Source organism: Candoia aspera, chromosome 3, assembly GCF_035149785.1.
Source record: "Candoia aspera isolate rCanAsp1 chromosome 3, rCanAsp1.hap2, whole genome shotgun sequence".
Lineage (NCBI taxonomy): Eukaryota > Metazoa > Chordata > Lepidosauria > Squamata > Boidae > Candoia > Candoia aspera.
Window position 1 is genome coordinate 2,070,536 of NC_086155.1, and position 20,807 is coordinate 2,091,342.

General features: G+C 50.7%; 1 protein-coding gene across 4 annotated transcripts in view; it reads left to right on the forward strand.

Moving 5' to 3' along the window:
- NOL4L (nucleolar protein 4 like) overlaps window positions 1-20,807 on the forward strand; it is a 112,087-nt gene that overhangs the window by 60,581 nt on the left and 30,699 nt on the right. The window contains exon 1 of one of the 4 annotated variants that reach the window (XM_063296836.1): window positions 12,130-12,222. The exons of 2 other annotated variants lie outside the window; for them this stretch is intronic. The gene's annotated coding sequence lies outside the window, so the exon portion shown is untranslated. Of the gene's footprint in view, window positions 1-12,129; window positions 12,223-14,152; window positions 14,237-20,807 lie in introns of those variants that run through there. One more of the 4 variants, XM_063296835.1, reaches the window with a different exon arrangement.

Here is a 20,807-nt window from a genome sequence, read left to right on the forward strand (position 1 = left end):
AATCAATATGGCTTTCATTCCATGCCCGGGCCTGCAGCTAGACTTCCATGGGTCTAGATAACCCATATCTTCCAGAACCCTGTGTAATTACAGCTCACTCTTTTCAACCTGTCAGCCCTCTGAGGTAGGTCAAGTCAAGAAATAGACACCTCAAAGATTCCAAAAATGCTACTTTAACATGTAGGGTATAATAACAACCGCCAGGGTTTCTTTCTGTCCCATCTTACACTAAATAAATTCAAGGCAGAGTTATTTTGAGTTTCTCATGCTTCCTTCAATCTCTGAGCTGCATAATTTTTTGACCAAGTTCTTCCTCAGTGGTTTACTCAAACCTTCCCCACGGTCAGCACTACATTCTTTTGTGCAGCCAAAAAAAAGGATCACATGATGGTTGTCCAATTCCACTGGACCCAGGATGAGTTTCAGGAGAAGTGGAGGCTCCAGGGTCCTGGAACCTCCCCCTTCCTCAACGAAGCATTAACTATTGTCTGTATCCAAACTCCCAGCCTGCTCCCTGCCTCCTTTGACCAACCTGGTGGGACAGAGTGGTTAGTTCACAAGTGGTGAAACTAAGATAACACAGAGCTCTTCCACTTCCTTGAGATCCACAGGCTCAAAACATCTCAAATAACATCACAAGATGTTTCCTCAATTATCCCCATAGATTCTGTTGATCCAGCTTCTATCTCAGAATGGATACAAGTGATTTGATGCACAAAATGCTCAGGTAGACAGTCACAGTTAACCCTTAATTTGTTCTCCTGGCCCACCTTTCCCTAATAGAACCAGTTCACTTGTGATTCAGTGCGTTATGTGTTGTGGAATACTGTGTTAGCATAGTCCATGAATATTCAGTTTTAGTACGCTGTATTAGTTTGGGCATAGGAAGTAATGTGAGCATAACAACTGTATTTTGATAAACTAAGTTTACAGTTTCAGCATATTACGTGGACCCAGCCTTATATTCCTCTAATTGAACATGAGATGACATTGATAGTGCTTATAGATGACCTCTGGTGGGACTCGGATAGGGATGGTGCATCCCTCTGTAATCTCTCAACAGCCTTCTTCAATTCCACTGATCTTGGTGTTCTTCTGGACCAGCTTCAAGGGATAGGATTAGGAGATATGGTGTTGCATGATTCTCCTTCTTCCTCTGCAGCCAATTCCAGTCAGTGTTGGTGTTTGTAGTGGGAGAGATCTAGTCCTAGATCCCTGTTTTGCAGGGGTCCTCAGGGCCCTACACCTTCTCTGCTCCTATCTGACATCTACATGAAGGTGCAAAGTGGAGTCATCCAGGGGCATGAGATCACATATCATCAGTAGGCTGATGATACCCAGTTGTACATCTCTACCCTGGGCTGACTAAGTGATGCCAAGTGGCCAAGGCATTAGAAGGACCCGTCCTGTAATGGTTTGGGGATCTGGAATATATTAGTGGCTTGACCTCAGTTGTGTTGTGCTGTGTCTTTTGTTTTTTTATTTTTTGTTATTGTTTATTTTGGTTTATGGGTTTAACTGTATGTTAACCTCCCAGGATTGCTATTCACAAGTTGGGCAGCCATATACATTGTTTAAATAAATGAATACTGTACATTGAAAGAATGACAAAACAAAATAACACAGTCTAAGACAGCAAAAATAAGCAAGAACGGTAGGAAATTACAAAACTTATACTTACAAAATATAATTATGAACATGATATAATATATAATTATATTCCCCAGTTAACCTTTCATAATCTTATGAACTGATAAATAGATCAGATGAATTAACCGGTTCCCTGTTCACAATGCATTTAAATACCCTGTTTTGCTTAATAAATTAAAAGCAGCTTGTTTTGCTATTTTTATTTATGTGTGTGCTTGACATTATTCACTGGAGTGTTCATACAGCAAAACAAAAACAAATTTCTCGCACACACTCCAACACTCCATTTGGGATTTTTTTTTAAAGGCGCCTTTTTGCATTTTTCAATTTTCCTTGTCTTGGCTATGTAAATGCACAGTTATTCTTGTGGAGTTGTTTATTTTATATTATTTTATTTTATTTATTTCAAGTACAAATGCCACCTCCATATCATGTAATTTGAGGGAGGACAAACATGAAAATATACTCTCTATAAAATATAACGTAAGGCATAAAATAATAAATAGAACATGTACCTATACAAAGCAGTTGAACGCTTTGCCTACTTTACATATTTCCTCTAAATTTGTTACAGAAGTCTTCTGTTCCTGAATCCTTCATGAAGGAATAGGACTTTTTTTGACGCTCATTTTTCGTCTCCCTTGGTCCCTTATTTTTCAGAAAATTCTCTTTTTGAATTTGCCTGGTACATAGGAATTTTGACATTTTAGTTCTTGAGAAAGGCCCGTAGCACCTCATAACTGGAAATGATTATTCAGATTAAACAACTACAGTCCGCAGGACTGTTGTTCCAAGAAGCACAACATTTTTCTCATGTTGCCTGCTGTTTCACCCATATTCGCAATTGCGTGGAGACAAAAAGACTCATTTTTGCGATCTCTCATGAGAGTGTCCATCCACCCTAATGCTGCAAAACTGTCTGAGTCCTGTTATGACAGTCTTCTCCTGTCATAAAGCTATACGATTCAGTTGTGGTAAAAAGGATGTGGTGGAAGGAGTAGCCGTAACAGAAAAAATCTAATGTCCTTACTGTTATGGCCAGAGGTGTTGGCAAGGGCTGGTCCCAAAAGGTCAAGCTTGCAATTGCGCCATCATAGCCGCCTTCTTGGTTTTTGGGTACCAGACCCTGTCAACACGACTGGTTACACCCAAAGATTTCTTTAGGACCAGTTCCTTTCACTATTTGAAATCGTTCCCATGGTGACATATCCACACTTTCAAACACCAAGTAGAAATCCATATTCTCGTATACCCTACATAGCATGGCCCAGGGTTGTTGGATGGAGTTGGAATAGACCAGCCTTTCTCAACCTTTTGACCCTGGAGGAACCCCTGAAATATTTTCCAGGCCTTGGGGAACCCCTGCGCATCCAGGCTCAATGATAGGCCGGAAGTCACAAAATCATTACAGGCGTTTCCTGGATAGGCCTGTATATAGGCACTGTTCTTAAACTGAAAATAAAGAATGAAACTTACCTCTTTAACATGAAGTTGCCCAAATTGGAACTAATTTTTTTAATAAACCGTGATCTCCCAGGGAAGCCCTAGTAACTTCTCGTGGAACCCCAGGGTGCCGTGGAACCCTGGTTGAGAAAACCTGGTATATTGTCTTTAAAAATTAATGCATCTGTACCTGCGACTCCCAGCAAGCAGACTTTGCAGCCTGTCAGCCTTGCGAGGTAGTCCAGCCGAGAAGCACACCCAGAAGTCCTAGCTCTAACTTTATTGTAAGGTGACATTAACAGAATCTTGCAAGTCTGAAAGTACTTCTCTTCCCCCTCGCTTTTACAGTCCAAGAAACTAGGGAGGGTCCCTTCTGAGAAGTTTGCCAGGCCCCCATTCCTTTTGTGGGCTCAGCCCCCTCTTATCTGACTGCTGCCTAGTCCACGGCTCTTCCTCCTGTCTCTCCAGATCATTACCACAGACCATTACATCATCCCACATCTCTTCCGCGTAACTCAGATTTTCCAGAGTTCTGCAGTTTGACTGTCCTGCATGGCACTGAGGCGTACAAAATTCATTGTTGCCTCAGTAGTTCCTTTCTTAACTATACCCATCATTGAAAGTTCAGAGTTCCCTCAAATCTGGATCACTGAACCAAAGAGATGGGGATTGCAAATACCTGAACTCCACAAAAGGGTTGAACAAGCGAGCTGGAGAAGCAGAGGCACTTGGGACACAGGACGAAGCAAGCAAGATCTGTCACATCTCCCTTGAGTACCAGAAAGGATCATCTTCACACAGATTCAGTACTGGAGGTGAGGTGTTATCTCCTCATCGGCTTGGCTAGGAAAAGAAAATATTAGATGGATCAACTGTGATAAATCAGTGGACCTCAGAAGGCACACAGGTGTGCAGAAAAACACACCTGTGGATTTCCAGAACTACCTGGCCAGCTGCTGTTGAGTCAGATGCTAGAGTAGATATACGTGCTGTTCGATCTGGCACGGCAGCTCTTATGTTCTCTGTTTTCTGCAATTACACCCTAAGAAAGAGTGAAATATGTTTATTTCTTCTCCCTGCCACTGCTAGTAACGGGGCTAGTAACTGCCAGTTATAACAAGGATGCAAAAAAGGACAGTTAATAATTCCCGTTCAGAACGATTGCTGTTGGGTATGAGTCAGGAGTGACGTAGGGGACTTGCGTTGAGTAGAAGAGCTTCGGTCTTCAGCTTCTTCCATCAGAAAGGATGTCCATAGGGTTGGCAAAAGCCTTGATGGGAGACCGGTGCTACTTGAATCAGACCAGTCTTCTCTAACCTGGTTTGATTGAGACTGACTATGACTCCTAAAATTCCTATCCAGGACAATCTTTGGTCATGATAACTGGGACTTCTAGAGTGGAAGCCAAACACATTCTGCACAACATCAGGTTATGAAAGGCTGAACTTACCCAGGTCAGTGAGGGATACAGAATTAATCCGTTTGGGAGATTCGTACCAAACATCCATTCCCCCCTAACTAACCAAGGGAGCTGGGTTTGCGCCATGCAGAAAGTGACAAAAAAACTGAATATATTATGCAAAGGCAGGCTCCAGGTCTTAAGTTGGCCTGGTTAAGTGGGTCATGTGAACCCATCCGAAGAACAGCATCAAGGCAGTTATGGAAGCCAGGGCTGCAATATATTAGTGATGGGGTTCAGCCAAAAAGCGAGGGAGAGGCACAGGAAGTTTGCTTTTCAGCCAGGAACCAAGGAACGAAGGCGTTGCAAGGCAGAGCGTCGTCTTCTCCCCAAGTCACCATTTCCACTGGCCGATTCGTTTTGCTCCTGTGGCCTTCCCGCCTGCAGACTCCTCTCTCGGGCATGTGTCTCCTCACCTGCCCCTTTGCCGCTTCCTTCTCTAGCTTCCTTCTCTGCACTTCCTGTCTCGGGGATCCTGGCCCAGACTCCTTCCGGTGGCCTCGCCCTTCTCCTTCGAGGTTGAGGTGCACCTTCTGAGCTCCCCCCTCCATCCAGTGCCCCCTTGACCCACCTGCTGTAGATTATGGCCGCCGCAGACCTTCACGGTGGGGCGGCTTAACAGCAGTGTGGCACAGCGTGCATTCCCTGCATTAATCTCACGCGTCCAGATGGAAGAAGAGAAGCCCTGGGGAAGGAGCAAAGCCTGATTTCTACTTGCTGCAGGGAGACATCCTGATTCGGCTCCTTGTCCCAGCTCCCGTGGGCCAACTCTCTGTCTCTGCTGTTTAGCCTGGTCCAAGCCCCCGATACGGTCCACTTGAAGAGAAAAAGAGTGCCGCCCAGATATCGTTGCTCCCTAAAACCGTGGCAGGGGCTAAGTCTTCTAGAATTTGCAGGGCCGATCCTACTAAAATATTACAGCGGCTCTTAAAGTATTATGGGGCTCTTCCCTGAATACCACGCCATGCTCCCCAGTTTCCCCTGAAGCAGGGGGGAAAAACAAGAGAACCTCCAGAGCAGGGCTTCTCCACCTTGGCCCCTTGAAGCAGTGTGGAGTTCAACTCCCTGAATTCCCCAGCCAGCCAAAAATACGGCAGGCAGCAAAATGGCCACTCCAGCCTCACACTCTCTGCTGAGGTTTCTCGTAGTCCTGTTAAGTCACACCTCTCTATTTTCAGCTTTCTGTCTCTGTCCAAACTCTCCTTTTTTCCAAGCGTACACACCCCTGCAGAGCACAGTCCCATTCCCCAGCCTCATGTCTAAATGGCTCCTTCCAGGACACAAATGCTTCCTAACCAGAGTTCCCCGCAGAACTGATCAGGCCTGATTACTAGCTAGCAATCATCTGAATGAAGAACAGGCCCCCAGCAGCCATAAAAATCAGCTCCTTTCCAGGTAAATACAGGTAGTCCTCACTTAATGGCCATTCATTTAGTGACTGTTCAGACTTAATGACAGTCCTGAAAAAAGCCAACTTACAACTGGTGCTCACACAACCGTTGCAGCATCCCCACGGTCACATGATAACGATTTGGGCACTTGGCAACCGGTTTGCATTTATGACTGTCGCAACATCCCGTAGTCACATGATCGCCATTTTTGACCTTCCCAGCCGGCTTCTGGCAAGCAAAATCAATGGGAACCATGTGATTCGCTTAATGACCACATGATTCACTTAGTGACTACAGTGATTTGCTTAACAACCACTGCAAAAAAGGTCATAAAATTGGGTTGGATTCACTTAATGACCACTTTGCTTAGCAACTGAAATTCCAGTCCCTATTGTGGTCATTAAGCGAGGACTACCTGTACTCTGGAATGGATGGGTCAGTGGCACAAGGAAACCAAAGAAGCATTTAGATTTATTTATCTTTTTCTGTGGCTACAGGCCTCAGCCTCTCTACTGCTAGTAAATAGGAAATGGCTCGACTCACCTCTCTTACTGGGCTGGCTGAAGTCTCTGTGTTCCCAGGCAGAGGAGGATCTTTTATCCGTTACCTGATCTTTTTAAACAGCCGATTCTGGGGCTGAACCTGAGACTTTCCTGTGTTCGGAGCAGGTGTGCCGTCCTATTAAGTGACAGTCCTCTTGCTTGTGGCTCCAAATTATTCCTGCCCTGAGCATCTCCACTAAGAAAGGAGGCAGTGTTTGCAGAGAGTTGCTGGGGAATATTCTTATTATTATTTGTTTATTCGTTCAGTTGCTTCCGACTCTTCATGACTTCATGGACCAGCCCACGCCAACGCTTCCTGTCGGTCGTCAACACCCCCAGCTCCCCCAGGGACGAGTCCGTCACCTCTCGAATGTCCTCCATCCATCTTGCACTTGGTCGGCCCCTCTTCCTTTTGCCCTCCACTCTCCCCAGCATCAGCATCTTCTCCAGGGTGTCCTGTCTTCTCATGATGTGGCCAAAGTATTTCAGTTTTGCCTTGAATATCGTTCCCTCAAGTGAGCAGTCTGGCTTTATTTCCTGGAGGATGGACTGGTTTGATCTTCTTGCAATCCAAGGCGCTCTCAGAATTTTCCTCCAACACCACAGTTCAAAAGCATCGATCTTCCTTCTCTCAGCCTTCCTTATGGTCCAGCTCTCGCAGCCATACGTTACTACGGGGAACACCATTGCTTTAACTATGCGGACCTTTGTTGTCAGTGTGATGTCTCTGCTCTTAACTATTTGATCGAGATTTGTCATTGCTCTTCTCCCAAGGATTAAGCGTCTTCTGATTTCCTGACTGCAGTCAGCATCCGCAGTAATCTTTGCACCTAGAAATACAAAGTCTTTCACTGCTTCTACATTTTCTCCCTCTGTTTGCCAGTTATCAATCAAGCTGGTTGCCATAATCTTGGTTTTTTTGAGGTTTAGCTGCAAGCCAGCTTTTGCACTTTCTTCTTTCACCTTCATCATAAAGCTCCTCAGTTCCTTTTCGCTTTCAGCCATCAAAGTGGTATCATCTGCATATCTGAGATTGTTAATGTTTCCTCCAGCGATTTTAACTCCAGCCTTGGATTCCTCAAGCCCAGCATGTCGCATGATGTGTTCTGCGTACAGGTTGAATAGGTAGGGTGAGAGTATACAGCCCTGCCGTACTCCTTTCCCAATCTTAAACCAGTCTGTTGTTCCGTGGTCTGTTCTTACTGTTGCTACTTGGTCATTATACAGATTCTTCAGGAGGCAGACAAGATGACTTGGTATCCCCATACCACTAAGAACTTGCCACAATTTGTCATGGTCCACACAGTCAAAGGCTTTAGAATAGTCAATAAAACAGAAATAGATGTTTTTCTGAAACTCCCTGGCTTTTTCCATTATCCAGCGGATATTGGCAATTTGGTCCCTAGTTCCTCTGCCTTTTCTAAACCCAGCTTGTACATCTGGCAATTCTCGCTCCATGAATTGCTGAAGTCTACCTTGCAGGATCTTGAGCATTGCCTTACTGGCATGTGAAATGAGTGCCACTGTTCGATAGTTTGAACATTCTTTAGTGTTTCCCTTTTTTGGTATGGGGATTTAAGTTGATTTTTTCCAATCTGATGGCCATTCTTGTGTTTTCCAAATTTGCTGGCATATAGCATGCGCTACCTTGACAGCATCATCTTGCAAGATTTTGAACAGTTCAGCTGGGATGCCGTCGTCTCCTGCTGCCTTGTTATTAGCGATGCTTCTTAAGGCCCACTCAACCTCACTCGTCAGGATGTCTGGCTCTAGCTCACTGACCACACCGTCAAAGCTATCCCCGATATTGTTATCCTTCCTATACAGGTCTTCTGTATATTCTTGCCACCTTTTCTTGATCTTCTTCTGTTAGGTCCTTGCCATCTTTGTTTTTGATCATACCCATTTTTGCCTGGAATTTACCTCCAATGTTTCTAATTTTCTGGAAGAGGTCTCTTGTCCTTCCTATTCTATTGTCTTCTTCCACTTCCACGCATTGCTTGTTTAAAAATAATTCCTTATCTCTTCTGGCTAACCTCTGGAATTTTGCATTTAATTGGGCGTATCTCCCCCTATCACTGTTGCCTTTTGCTTTCCTTCTTTCTTGGGCTACTTCTAGTGTCTCAGCAGACAGCCATTTTGCCTTCTTGGTTTTCTCTTTCTTTGGGATGTATTTTGTTGCCGCCTCCTGAACAATGTTGTGAACTTCTGTCCATAGTTCTTCCGGGACCCTATCTACTAAGTCCAGTCCCTTAAATCGATTCTTCACCTCCACTGCATATTCCTTAGGAATATGAGTGAGCTCATACCTAGCTGATCTGTGGGTCTTCCCTAATCTCTTTAGTCTGATCCTAAATTGTGCAAGAAGAAGTTTGTGATCGGAACTACAGTCAGCTCCAGGTCTTGTTTTTACCGACTGTATAGATGTCTGCCACCTTTGGCTGCAAAGGATGTAGTCCATCTGATTTCGGTGTTGTCCATCTGGGGAAGTCCATGTATAAAGCCGTCTCTTAGGTTGTTGGAAGAGAGTGTTTGTTATGCAGAGTGAGTTGTCTTGGCAAAATTCTATCAGCCTATGTCCTGCTTCGTTTTGTTCTCCCAGGCCATGCTTACCTGTAATTCCAGGTGTCATTTGACTGTCCACCTTTGCATTCCAGTCTCCTGTGATGAAAATAACATCTCTTTTAGGCGTGTTGTCCAGTAGGTGCTGCAGATCCTCATAGAACTGCTCTACTTCAGCTTCTTCAGCATCTGTGGTTGGGGCGTATATTTGGATCACTGTGATGTTAGATGGCTTGCCCTGAATTCGAATTGAGATCATTCTGTCGTTTTTTGGATTGTATCCAAGCACTGCTTTAGCCACTTGACTATTAATTAGGAAGGCTACTCCATTTCTTCTGTGGTCCTCTTGTCCACAGTAGTAGATCTGGTGGTCATTTGATGTGAAGTGGCCCATTCCAGTCCATTTCAGTTCACTGACGCCCAAAATGTCTATCTTTAATCTTGACATCTCACCAATAACCACATCCAATTTGCCCTGGCTCATAGATCTTACATTCCAGGTTCCGATGGTGTGTTGATCCTTAGAACATCGGATTCGCCGTTCACCACCGGCACCGTCGGCCGCTAGCCGTCCTTTCGGCTTTGAGCTAGCTGCGTCATCACGTCTGGGGCTAGTTGAACTCATCCTCTGTTCCTCCCCAGTAGCATTTTGACCACCTTCCGACCTGGGGGTCTCATCTTCCGATGGTATACCGACATATCTCTGGTTGTACTGATCCATTGAGTTTTCACGGCAAGAATACTGGGGTGGGTTGCCATTACCTTCCCCAGGGATCGCATTTAGTCTGACCTCTCTGTCATGACCTTCTTGTCTTGGGTGGCCCTTCACGGTTTAGCTCATGGCATCATTGAGGTGCTCAAGCTCCAGCACCATGACAAGGTAACGATCCTTTGCTGAAGATTATTATTATTACTATTATTTAAAATGAAAATGTGAGATTTTCCATTGCACTGTTCTTCCTTCTTAAAATGTCCTGGCTTTAATGGCTGGCCCTGAGCACTTAGCCAGCTTTCTGGGATGGATGGGGTTTGATGCGGATATGCTGAAAATGAAAAAGTGACCCAGAGTGACCCCTAGGACATCCACATTAACCTTTGCTTTCAGGCTCAACTAAAGAGGTTTAAATTTCCCCTTTCCCCAAAGCGGTCTGTGTTGACTTGAGGCATGTGCAACCGCCTTTTCTCTCCTTCAAGCACACCCCCAAATTAGCCATTAAAACATTTATAGTTTGGCTTCCCCAAATCTTGACCTTCTGTTTTAGAGCCATTACTGTACAGGTAGTCCTTACTTTATGACCATTAGTTTAGTGACAGTTTGGATTTTTGATGGTGCTGAAAGAGCCAACTTATGACTGGTTCTCATGCTTAAACCGTCACAGTGTCCCCGTGGTCACATGATCACATTTTGGGCACTTGGCAACCAGTTTGCAATTATGACCGTCGCAGTGTCCCGTGGTCACGTGATCGCCATTTACGATCTTGCTGGCCAGCTGCCGGCAAGGAAACTCAGTGGGGAACCGTGTGATTCATTTCACAACCATGTGATTCGCTTAACAACTGTGGTTATTCGCTTAACGACTACTGCAACAAAGGTCGTAAAATCAGGTTGGATTTGCTTAAAGACTGCTTCACTTAGCAACCAAATTCTACTCCCAATTGTGGTCATTAAGCGAGGATTACCTGTACTTCCAAAACAAATGGATTCAAAAAAACAGGTGTTGGTGTAGAGCAGACTGCACAGTGAACTTTTCACCTGACAGCCCCTCCCTCCCCAATAGGATAACCACATCTCTCTGCGGGGCCCATTTTATGACTTCAGACTCTGCCTTTCTGTGTGTCCAAAGCAATTTACCGCCGGTAATCAAATAATTTCAAGGTGAAAAAGGTGGTAACCATCTTTTGCCACTTTCTGAACCCGGATGAGGTGGCTTTTTGCCCGGGGCTTCTGTAGCCTGGCCAGGGAGGTGGACTTGGGACGCCCCCCTCCCCGCCCGGCTGGCTTGTGGAAGGCTCAGGCCACTGGCCCTGCGCCCCTCTGGCCCCGCGGTTCAAGGGGGCGCCGGGAAGAGGACTACTGAGGGGGGTGTCCGGCAGCGGCGCGCCTGGCGCAGCTGGGTCACAGTCCAGGGTGGGGGGCCGGTCGCCTCCCCGACTGCGGCCGACGGGCGGGGGAGCGCGGACGAGGCGGCCCCTCCACGCTGCGCCGGGGCCCTCGCGGGCATCTGCGGGCGCTGGCGCAGCGGGCAGCCGGGCGGAGGGAGCGGGGCGGGCGCAGCGCTCTCCCCCAGGCTCGGGGGGGCCCCGGGATTGGGGTCGGTGGGGGCCGGGGCGCCGCGCATCCCTCCCCTCCCCTCCCCTCCCCTCCCCTGCCCTCCCCTCTCCTCCCCTGCCCTCCCGCAGGCGCTCCTCGGGAAATGGACGGGCTCCTCTCGCTACCCCTCCCCTCCTCCCTCCCCTCCGCGCGCGCGCCCCCCGGACCCCCCCCCGGCGGCACCAAGCCCGCTCCCTCCGGCCCCCGCCTGCCCGCGCGCACGCCCGCGCCTCGCGCGCCTCCCCCGCCCGCCTCGCCCCGCCTCGCCTCCCGCTCGCGCTGCTGCCCCCCCGCGGGGTGCGCGGAGAGGCTGGCCCCCGCCCGCCCGGCCTCGCTCCCGCCCGGCCCGCTCGGTCCGCTCCGGCTCGCGCTGCCTCGTCGCCGCCTGGGAGGGACGCGCTGCGCACCCGCCCCCCCGCGGCAGCAGCAGCAGCGGCAGCGGCGGCGGCGGCAGCGGCAGCAGCTGGCTGTCAGCCTCTCGGAGCCCCTCTCCCCGGCCGGCGGGCGGGCGGGCCACGGGCGCCGCAGCAGGTAGGCAGGGCGGCCGCGCGGGGCTGCGGGTCGCCGGGCGGGGGCGCGGAGGGGGCTGCGCGCCGGCGGGCTGAGCGGGCGGGCGCCCGGGGGTCCCCGGGCCGGCCGCCGCGGCGCTTGCCCGCCCGGGCGGGGGGCGCGTCCGGGGCGCGCTTTTGTCTCCGGCCCTGCCCGGCGCGGGGGGGCGGGGGGGCAGGGCCGGCCGGCCAGGCGTGGCGAGCGGCGCTGGAGCCGGGGGAGGGGAGGGGGCGTTCGCTGGCTCGCTCGCTCGCTCGCTCGGAGTTGGCCAACGGGCCGCTCGCCGGGCTCGGAACGCACGTGGAGCGCGCAACGGTAAGCGGCGCGGCGGGGGCGCTGGGCTGCGCTGCCCGGCGCCGGTGACAGGTTGCGCGGCGCCCGCGGGGCCGGGGCCGAGCGGCGGCGCGGCCCGAGGAGGCGCGGCGGGCGGCGGAGCGGCCGCGCAACGCCCGCGGCCGGGGTACAATGGGGGAGCCGGGGCGGCGGGCCGGGGAGGGGCGCCGGCGCGGGGCCGGGGCTGGGGGCCCGCCGGCGGACGGGCGTGGGGCTGCCGCCCGGCGGAGCTCCGTTGGCCCCGGGATGGGCGGAGGCGGGGCCGAACCTCGCCGGTTTGAAAGTCCCTCGCGCGTTCCGATTCCAGCCCCCCCCGCTCCGCCTCCACCGACCCTCCTGCTCCTGCTGCCCCGTCCCCCGCCCCCGCCCGGGGCTGCCTCCCATTAGCGCCTCCAACGAGCTGGACGGCGGCGAAAGGCTAAGGTTGGCGCGTCCTTCCCCCCCTCCTCGCCGGCCGCCTCCCCCCTCCCGGAAGGGCACAAAAGCCGGGAGAGAAGAGCGGGGGGCGGATCAGTGGGGAGCTCCAGACCCGTCCGTTCGCCCCGGGAGCCGATCTCCTCTCCCCCGTATCGATTTTCCCTTCCCGGGCGGCCTCCTCTACCAGCCTCCCCGCCGCCTCCCTCCCACCTGGGGCGGAGGGAGCCGTTGGGGAGGGAGGGGGAGGGAGGGGGTCTTCCTGGGCAGGCAGGGCTGCGTCTTCTCCGGCGCTTCCCTTTGGGGCGGGGGCGGATGGCCCGCCTGGAAATAGATTGCTCCCGGGAGGTCAAGCCGGGCTTCTGGGTCAATCCCTGCAACCTCCAGGCATCCAGCTCCTTGCAAAGGCTTGATTAAGATGGAGGGGGGCTAAGCGGGAAGCAGAGTGGGGACAGAACAGCAAGGAAGGAAGAAACCATCTCGGGAAGGAAAGTTTTTCAAAAACTTGGGGTGTGGGTGCGTGCTCCTGAGGGTGCCTTTCCTGGTGCAGCAGCTTCCTTCTCTGCCTTTCCAAGCCTCCTCTCAAGCCAGATGTTTACTTCCTGCGGGCCTTTTTCTCTCTCCCCCTGCGGGGCGGGCAAACAATGGAATTGGCGTCAGCGGTTAATAGTTTCTCAGCAATGTCACTTCCTTGAATATTTGGTGAAACCCATTGTGGGCTGTTGGCAGGTCACAGGTTGACCCAAGGAGAGGGCTGGACCCGTGGTGGCCAGCAGAGGCGTTGGCTGGGCTGGCAGGAGAGGGCTGGGTGAGTGTTAATTCGGAGGTAGCAGCCCCTTGTCGTGCCCCTGTGGCTGGGCAGGAAGCCTGGTAGCTTCTTCCGCAACCTGGCGTCCAGCACCTGGTGGTGAGCAGAGAGCAGATCACAGGCTGCTGTCACACTGTAATGGGGTATTTTATTTAGGTGCGGAGACCTCATGAAAAGGGGGCAGGGCCAGGTAACCTTTCCTGGAACTCAGTGATGCCCAACACAGGAGACCCGGCTAAGGTGCGGCCAAGTCGTTCAGCAGGTTGTGGGAACTCAGCCGTTGGCTTTGCGTGTGGGGTGAACCAGGCCGTCCCATTATGCCAACGTGGTTTATTTGTTTGGGCACGACCAGTTCTGGTTTTGTTAATCCAGGCTGCAAGTTCAGGGTGTTGGGTTGAGGCTGTCGTGCAATGTGTTTAAGCTAGATAGTTTAATTGTAATTGCAGGATTTGTTCCTTTATTGGATCATGGTTTCCCTGTCACTCATCTTCACAACAGTCCTCCGAGGCGGACTTTTCCTGCCCTGATTTTCACAGGGATTAACAGAAACCGTAGGCGGCCTGATGAAAGTCCGCAAGAGGGGAGGAACCTGGCCCCACGTTAGTCTCCCTGAAGGCAGGCGTGGTGGCAGCAACCTTAGCTCTCCAGAGAATGGCCCCTTGATTATTTCCAGCAGGGGACCAGGCCAGGAAGCCATCTAAGGGACCTTTTGTAATGGCAGGACCGTCTCTGGTGGATCCCTTCCCCTTCTGAGATACCAAAACGTGATTTCAGGTGCACGATGAATCTTGCTGTTGGATGTTTAGCACAGTTGGAAAGTCCAACGTATTTTTTGAGCTGGCTATTGGTTAGCCATACTTACAATGGAAGTGGGACTGGATTTTACTGTTTCGTTTCCCCTGCCTGCTATTTAAAACATGTCAATTTCCTGGGGCGGACGGATCGAGGGGAGCGGAGACGCTGGCCGTCCAAAGAAAACGAATCCATCTTTCTTGGCTTTAATGGACTTTGGAACAGCCTGCCAGTTCCTCCCTCCGAAGGCTGAGCAATGCTTGCTGACTTTGAGAAGAGTTTCTTAAAAGCTTACCTGGAAGCTAATGTCAATTGCTGGCATAACGCAGCAGCGTCCCCTCCCACGGTGTCCTTTTTAAACGGGCCCAGAGGCAGAAATTGAGAAGCCTTTTCTAGGGAGTTTGCCTAGAGCAACACATATGGAACACACTGTCACTTTTAAATAACTGCCTCTTTCAGATCCTGGACAGAACAAGGATTGAAAGCGACAGGCAATCCGGGAGATATCAAGGATGTTCATCTGAAGTCTGCATTTTTGAGTCTTTTTTTCTCCCCCTTCTCCCTATTTTTCGGAAAACTGATCAGGCTGGTGTCTCTGTGTGTTAAAGGTTGGGACTGCCCATCAGCAGAGAGTTTTTAAGTCCCCCCCCCCCTCTTTTCACCTGTTGAGACAAAGTAGTAGTTCCTTAGGAACAGGTTTTATTGTGGTTTGGATGGTCATGTACAAAAAATAGGTTGGATTGTACCCTTTGAATCGATGTCTTAACTAAGTGTCCTGGAGTGATGAGTGTTGAATAACTGCCTGATGTAATTAATCAACCATTAGCATTAAGACGATTTTTAAAAAATCACCTCTATCTCCGTGCCGATGGTATTTATGATAAAGATTTTTTTTAAAAAAGGCATCATATGTATTGTTGACAAAGTAGTTTAAAAGTCTGGTTTGAATGCAGAGAGTTGTGGCTTCTTGCGTTCTCACAAGGCTGTCAGTTCTGAGACATCTTGTCAGAGCCCAGAGCTCTGAGAAAAACATCTCCAAAGCATGTCCTAGAATTGGTTAACCAAGTAACGCTTCCACCTCCATTTCTTGTGTTTTAATACCCTAGCGCAGTGTTTTTCAACCTTGGCAACTTTAAGATAGGTGGACTTCAACTCCCAGAATTCTCCAGCCAGGTGTGCTGGCTGGGGAATTCTGGGAGTTGAAGTCCACCTATCTTAAAGTTGCCAAGGTTGAGAAAAACTGCCCTACCAGGTATGGTATACTCCTGCTATGCCCCAGAGGGGTCCAGTTTCAAGCAGTCTCAATGGGAGAGTGGTGCTGATTAGCCCAACAGTCAGAACAGCTTTTGCTGCCGTTGATTTGTGCGGTACACAAATAGGTGCCACCCTTTGTCGTTTTGTGCGATCCTTGAGCACAGCCAATTGGATTCCGCCAAAGACGCATCCTAAATGCACCATGAGTGGATGCGGGCCCCTCTCCTCCCCAACCTTTGCAGCATCGAGAATGTTCTGTCTCTTTTCTGTATCTGTAGCGATAGATAGCAGGCTGGAGGGTCAAAAAGGCTCCCTGTCCTCTAAGCTTGGCCGCAGGGCTGTCTTTATGCTTGATAATTTGGAAAATAGGTTGTGCGGCACCTTGACGAATCATTCCTGCAGTTGGGTTGGCTTTCCGATGTTACCCGGGCCAATGTTCATCGTGGGATATTTATTTATTTAATTTATTTTATTTTGTATCCCGCCTTTATGATTTTTATAAATAACTCAAGGCGGCAAACATACTTAATGCCCCTTCCTCCTCCTCTTTTCCCCACAACAACCCTGTGAGGTGAGTTGGGCTGAGAGAGAGGGGCTGGCCCGAGGTCACCCGGCCGGCTTTCATGCCTAAGGTGGGACTAGAACTCACAGCCTCCTGGTTTCTAGCCCGGTGCCTTAACCACTAGGCCAAACTGGCTCTATGTTCCTGCAGCAAATTCCTGCCTTCTCCTCTAGTGCAGCCGTGGCGGATGACCTGTGGATCCCCATCGCCTTGTTGGACCAGATGTCCCTTCCTCATTAATCATGCTGGCCTGGGCTGGCAGGGTGGGGTGAACGTTCACACCTGAACGGAAGGGCACGTGGTGTCAGCCTGTTTGTTAGTTTCGTTTATAACAATTGGGATGTGTACCTCGTTGGAGTGCGTTTTAGCCATTGGGTGCTTGGTGCTCCCTGAGCTCGGTAGTTTTCCCACAGACCTTTCGTTACCAGGCGAGTAACAACACGGGCACTGAAGATGCTGTCTAGCCTGGCAATGAAACATCTGCAGGGAAACCAGCCAGCACAGAGAACACCAGGAACCCAGCCTCTCCACCCGGAGCTGCGTATATTCTCTGCTATTGTGTTTCAGCAGCGCCAATAGCAGCATCCAAAGCTAACTGAATCCGTGTCTCATCTCTCTTCCGTCACCAAGTTTTGAAGTGTGTCCCTAACCCTTGATTTGTGTGCTTCTGCTTACTCAGCTGCTTTGTCGAAAACTGAGCCCACTTCCTAAACGTATTAGGAGTGTTCAGGAGAATGGCCCCTTTGGTGCTGGCATTGTTTAATGCTACGTGTTGCCTTTTGCTCTTTTTAAGAAAGGGGATTAATGCCCCCATGCTAATAGTGAGGGGTCACAGGGAATGAAGGAAAGGAGTTAGTCACCCTTTCCCCTGCTTTTAATTTGATTTTTAAAAAGGGTCTCTGCCCTAAAGTTAAAAAGCCAAATAAAAACAAACTGGTTTGCCGTTCATTCATTTAGCACTGCATGCCTTGGCTCTAATTCTCCCCTTCCCCCTCCCACCTAAAAGAGGAAGATAATATTTAGCCACCTTAGAGCTGCAGGTCAAGGTTGTGCAAGTCCAAGAAATGGGCAGGCCTGGGATAAAAACTAATGTTGGTTTCATATAAGTATATTTTTTGTTTTTGCTTTCTAAAATGGCGTTAACTCGCATAAATATGGTTAATGGGACAATTCTCTGTGAGTTTATCAGTTCTTCCTCTTCTGGCACCTTAGAAATGCCAAGGCTGAGGCAACATTGGGGCAGGGGGGTGTTTGGTGGGCGTGTTCATCACCACATAATGGCCACTGGAAAGTCTAGAGCAGGGCTTCTCAGCCTTGGCCGCTTGAAGATGGGTGGACTTCAACGCCCAGCATTCCCCAGCCAGCCATGCTGGCGGGAGAATTCGGGGCGTTGAAGCCCACCCATCTTCAAGTGGCCAAGGCTGAGAAGCCCTGCTCTAGATGCTTGTGCATCATCTCTAGAAAAGCCAATTCCTCACATTTGGTCTCTCCTGGGTGGGATGAAGAAACAGATCGCAGGTCGGATGGAGGAGCTCAAAGGCGACCTTGACCCCCCACCCGACATAAGCCAAGGGTGGCCACAAGTTCCTGCAGGGAAGCACAGAGCTGCTTTTCCTAACCCCCAACTCAGAAGCTGCGTTGTGGGTGGGAAGGGCAGGTAGCAAGATACCCCACCCCCCGCTCTGGAACATGGGGGGCAGGAGGCGGGCAAGGCCTGATCTTGTATCTTGCTCCATTGGTGGCTCTTCCTCCCCAAATGCTGAGGCTCCCATCCAATCTGATAGATATTTTGTCACAATCGCAGTGAATCTTAATGTAAAGAGAAGCATGCGACAGCACCCAAGAAAGGGTTACATATTTAAAAATGAAATCCTTTCTGGATGGCGTCCTCCCCTCTTCTCTCCCAGGTGTTTGGAAAATTTTGGAACAGTGTTCAAAGAGAAAGAGCTGAATCCCACTGGGTGTCCCCAAGCCATTGGCTAATGCTTTGGATCTTGGTAGATTTGCTGTTGGAGGTGAAGCTCAGCTTCCTTGGTTCTCCTGATCTGCCAGGTGGGGGGAACCTTGGAACCATCTGATTCCCCCCTCCATTTTTATCCTTTCAGAGGACTGTATTGTCTTAAAAGCAAATTATCCACTAAGGGGTGGTTTGAATAAAAAGGAAGCCACACACCTCATTCAGAAGGCCGGAGGGTTGTGTGGAAGAGGGCTTTGGGGGAAGGAGGGAGTCACGGAGGAGGCGAGGCCCAGCGAAGCTGATCCCGGCAGCGAAAGAACCCAGCTCATAAGAACAGTCCTTGTTTTTTTTGCTAAGCATTCAGAGCCATAGGAAGCGAGATTATGCCACTGAAGGTGGCTTTGGGGTGCGGGGAATGCGGGAATCTGTGTTCCAGAACAAGGAAGAAGAACGGTTTTAGTTGCTAGGCTAAACAAAGGGCCACAAAGCTGAAGTTAGGATTGATTTTTCTCCTCTGAAATCTGCTAGACATATTCCTTGTCCTGACTGGCAGCTGTGGCCAGAGAAATGCCGAATGCACCTAAGTGTTTTGCAAACGTTTATAAAATTATTTTCCCTACTGGGATGTTAATATTGAAAAAAGAAGGCACATTGTCTTAACAGACACCTGTCCTTCCTCCAGGTGGGACGAGGCAGGAAGAAGCTGGGGCACAGAGTGTGCATTGTGCATGGGTCAAAGAGGAGGTATGCCAGGGGTGCCTGTGCCGGTCTGTGGGTGTTGCCCGGCTGGGCTCTGGTAGCCCTTTCAGGAAAGGAGTTTTGTCGAGATGCCACGAGCCAATCCCTGGATGGAGGCTGGGGTGGGCCTTCGTGAGAGGCTTGCCCGCTGGCCGGCTCTCCTCCACCTGTCCCCGAGGGGTCAAGAAGGGAAGGAGGGAAAGGGGCGGCCGGCCCAGGGCTCGGGGCTCTGGGGTCGCTCAGCCTCCCCGCATGACATGGCCGCCACGGAGGCCAGCCCGGAAAAGGGCAGCAGGAATGGACCTGGGCTGTTTTCCTTTGTACTTTGTTTACAGGAAAGAAGAACTTAGCTGAAAGAAATCTCCCCAGGAGCCTGGCTCTTTGGCTAAAGGAAATGGCTGGGAGAGATGAGACAGAAAGGACTTGGCAGCTGCGGCAGCCGCAGCAGCCGAAGAGAATGGGCTGATTCACGGGACAGGGTGCAAGATGCAGGTTGCCTCCCGTGTCCCTTGTCCCCGTGTCCCACAAAGGCGTCCCCAACCCCAGAGACTTTGGCCAGCCCAGCCATGAATGGACGAGCTGTGCTTGGGGCACGGGTTGGACCTCTGGAGAACTGGCCGCGGGGGGAATATTCAAAGTCGAGTGCAGAACACTGGGGCTGTCTCAAAGCATCAGGGTGGTGCTTTGCAGGCATTAAAGAGGACATAAAGAGGGTGGTTGCAGACAGTTGGCTCACTTATCTGCGGAGGATAAGAGACGGGGCAAAGGTCCCCCACAGGTTTATGAGCTGGTTGCCTGGGACAAGGGAAGGGAGTTCCACACGAAAGGAAGAAGTTCATCGGCTGCAGGTGCCTGAGACAAACCTGTTTGGACGAGGGGCCATAAGTGAAAGCACTGCCCACTTGGTAAACTTTGCCAACCCACCCCTGAGCGCCTCTCTAAATTACAGGGTGGGATTGAGTCAGGCAGAAGATTGGGAAGGCCTTCCTGTTGCGAGAGGCATCCGGTTGGAATGTGCGGCTGGGGGACTGTGGAACATCAAGCCGGGGGTGAGAGGGAGGGTGTCGTTCCGGGATGGGGCTGTTCCTTCTCGGCCTGTAGTCCTCTGGTCTTGCTTCTAGGCTTTCGGGTTTTCCTTTAGCTCGGAAAGCGTGTGCATTTTTACTCCCCTCTTGGCTCCTTTGAGAAGATGGGCACGGGGTAAGCGTACTTCTGCCTGGTGCGCAGGAGATGCCACCCCGGGATTTGAGGGGATGTGGTGGGACCGGGGTCTTGGGTTTTCAGCCCCGTCTGTTTCTCATCGCTCTGCTTTGCTTTGACAGTGGACTTGCCACTGTGACTTCAGCGCTAACCATTTTGTAAGAACGGTGCCAGCTGAGCCACAGATCTTGGGGAAAGGGGGTGGCATCGCTTCCCTGGCATTTTTGCCAAACGTGGGCAAAGTCACGAGTGCAGGATGTCGCTGTTTGCTGGGCCATCACAAGCACCCATGTCGATGCTGTTGGTACAGCTGGGCCTCTAACCACCTATGGCATAAAGAGGGCACGGCTAGGATGTGTGGCTGTCATGGGAAGGGCTTCCTGGCGTGGGTTTTCACTGGTTATGACAAGGCATCCTGGCGAGGCAGCTGGCAAAGGCAGAGCTTGGCTGGTACTGACAGGCGGCCTCCGAAGGCAACAAAGACACTCACAGAGCGCGACTGGCTCGGAAGCCGGTTCCTCGGCTGGCAGCTCACCCTGTGGTTTGGCTGAAGCCGCCTGGAAGGCGAGGGGAGTCCAAGCGGCCTGGCATCTCAGGGCATTTTCCCATTTCAGGTTTTGTTCCCCCTCCCCTGAGCTGGTTCAGTTTTTGGGTGGACTAAAAACCCAGAACGAGTAAGTTACACGTACACATAGCAGAAAAATAAACAAGAAATTGATAACCTTAAGAGAGGGGCAGCTGGATCCATGGAGAAGGAGAAGACCATCAGGGCCACCAGCTAGGATAGCTCAGCGGAGCCATGTTGATGCAGCATGCTTGCCGTAGTTACTTATTTGGGGGGT